The 2,799-nt window shown below is 38.3% G+C and overlaps 1 non-coding gene across 1 annotated transcript; it reads left to right on the forward strand.

Moving 5' to 3' along the window:
• Window positions 1-251: 251 nt before the first annotated feature.
• LOC114036979 lies at window positions 252-358 on the forward strand. The gene has a single exon (XR_003568392.1). It is a non-coding gene; the product is annotated as a U6 spliceosomal RNA (small nuclear RNA).
• The last annotated feature ends 2,441 nt before the right edge of the window (window positions 359-2,799 follow it).

Raw genomic sequence — 2,799 nt, forward strand, 5'->3', positions numbered from 1 at the left:
CTTATCCTAGCAACAAACTCTTTGAAAGTTATAATGGACTGGAAATGAGTTAATGATTCCATAAGATAACGAGAAATATTAAAATCAATTAAAAAGATTGAAAACATGGAAGAAAAGGTAACATCTCAGATCATCTGACCTGAAAAATAGACCCAGTTGAAGAATCATTGGATTAGCTGAAAGCAGTGACCAAAAAGATTCCCAATGGCTTCTTAACTGAACAGAATGTTACCAATGAAAATTTAGCAAGGGTGCTTACTTTAGAAGCACAGATAATAACAAGGGAAATACACAGAGAAGATCAGCATGGTCCTTGTGCAAGGATAACACACAAATTCATAAAGCATGCCTATTAAAAAAAACAAAAGAAAATTAAGCAAGAAAAAAATAGCTAATAATGTTCACCAATTGCTACAGATTTGGCAGGTTGGAACCAGATCTATGATTTCATTGGTGAAGGAAACTCATGGTACAAAAACTCCTTCCACCAATGCAGATAAGCATCTTTTTTTTTGAACCTCATAGTCTTAGCTGGCCACCTGGGGATGCCATGTAAGCTAGGTGGCACAGAGGATGGAATTCCAGGCCTGGAGTCAGGAAAACTTATATCTTTGGTTCAAACCTGGCCCCAGACACTTACTAGTTGTATGGCCCTATGCAAGTCATTTAACCCTATTTGCCTCAGTTTCCTCATTTATAAAATGAGCTGGGGAAGGAAATGACAAACCACTCTAGTATCACGGCCAAGAAAACCTCAAGTGGAGTCATGAAGAGTTGGACAGGATTGAACAACAACAACAAAAGTCTTAGCTGATGGGGCCAACTGGGAGATTAAATGACTTACCCAGGGTCAGACAGCCAGTATATATCAGAGGCTTGAGTTCAACCCAGGTCTTCCTCACCCTGAGGCCAGTTTTTTATCACCTATGTCACTGGATGCCTCTATATATATTAAGAACATAATAAATGTATCAGAAATGAATGCCCCACCATGACATCACTATCTGTCTGTGTGTCTGTGACTCTATCTCTGTCTCTCCATATCTCTGGCTCTGTCTCTCTGTTGGGATTCTCAATTTCCCTAAGTAGATAACTGGGGAGAAAGAAACATATATCATTCACCTCCTTAGAGTGTGAGAAATGAAGTTTGTGAACCTTAAAATGATACAGAAATGGGAAATTACAATAAAAAACGTGGGCTACTGAGAAATTCAAGCAGGAGAGGAGTTGCAGTGGAGATTCTATTCTTGAGACTTTCCAGTCTTTTTAATTAAAAAAATGTTATGTAATTATAAGTGACCTTTTTGGGCTTCCTTATCTTTGAATCACATCCATAAAAAAAAGGTTTTGTCTTCATCTCCACCAGCCAATCTAGCTAACAGTATTAGTTGAATTACTGGTTCAGTTGAACCATCAGTCACCTTAGTCAATTAATTGACCATTTGGGTACTGAAACCACCTGCAATTTTGGTGTCATAAAGACTAAGTTTGGCTTCTTTAATTGGATCCCGGGGAGTTCAGAGCTGCCTCCGAGCATTGTATCCGAGTGACAGGAAAGCTGGCTTGTCAACAGCCTCAGTCCTTCACCTCCTTATTTCACTCTCTTTTCTCCTTAGTCTCACTCATTTTTTCAGTGTGTGTGAAGATTGCCAAGTCCCCTCTGGAGGGGGAGAAGAAGTTAGTACTCTAAATCCCTAATTCCTCAAAGTAATTTTGGAGCAGGATATATGTTCTGGGCAGTCTTCAAAGTTGGGCAACACCACACACAATTTCTCCCTCCAGAAGTGAGTATTCTGCATACTTTCTTATCCCAAAGTTAATTAGTCAATTTACTGAATACCATAAAATAAGCCCCAGAACACCTGAGCCCAGGAAATCCCACATCACCATTTATATATGAGCTGAGAAAATAGCTTGAATTTGGATTTGACCAATTCAGAACAAGCAAGTATAATTAGCCAAAATCCAGTGCCTTGTTGGAGAGGCAATCTAACCTCCCAAGGAAGTGGGAATGCCACCTGCTGGTGTTTCATCAACAAAGAAATCTTATTTTAGATCTCAATGTCTAGAATCTCTAGGTTCTACATCTCCAGATGCCATTTTGCGTGAGAACAGAGTACAGTAGGGCTTTTTTAGGTCTGATGATTTTAGAAGTATTAACACTAAACTCACTGAATGTCAGTGTTGGAAGGGAACTCAGAGTACAGTCTATACTGGGAATAACACTCCCCTCAACAACATTGTTAATACTTTGTTAGAAGACCTCAGGTGACAGGGAACTCACTACATCCTGAAGCAACCTCTTCCATTGTGGATAACTCATTGTTAGGGAATTTTTCCTTACATAGGGTTTCCAGAGAGGACAACGGGATATAGTGTAAAATGGGATTAGCCTGGAATTAGACTTGAGTTTTACTAATATTTCAGGCACTTACTGGCTTAGTGACCTCTCTGAGCCTCAGTTTCCTTATATAAAAATGGTGTTAACACAATAGTACCTGAAATCACTAATTAATGGAGATAGTGTGAGCATTTAATGTTATAATGCATTAAAGCACTTTTGAAAAATCAAAGCATTCTATAATGGTAAGTAACTGTTATACATCAAACCTAGATATTAGTCCCTGAAACTTTTTTGATACATTTGTCTCAGTTCCCTATATATTTGAGAAATTAGACCTTTATCAGAGAAAATTTCTGTAAATCCCACCCCCCCAGTTTCCTGCTTTCCTTCTAATTCTGACTACATTTTTTTTGTGTGTGCAAAAAACCCTTTTTAACTTCATGTCATCAAAATTA

This window comes from Vombatus ursinus, unplaced genomic scaffold (genome assembly GCF_900497805.2).
Source record: "Vombatus ursinus unplaced genomic scaffold, bare-nosed wombat genome assembly UNPS02010193.1, whole genome shotgun sequence".
NCBI lineage: Eukaryota > Metazoa > Chordata > Mammalia > Diprotodontia > Vombatidae > Vombatus > Vombatus ursinus.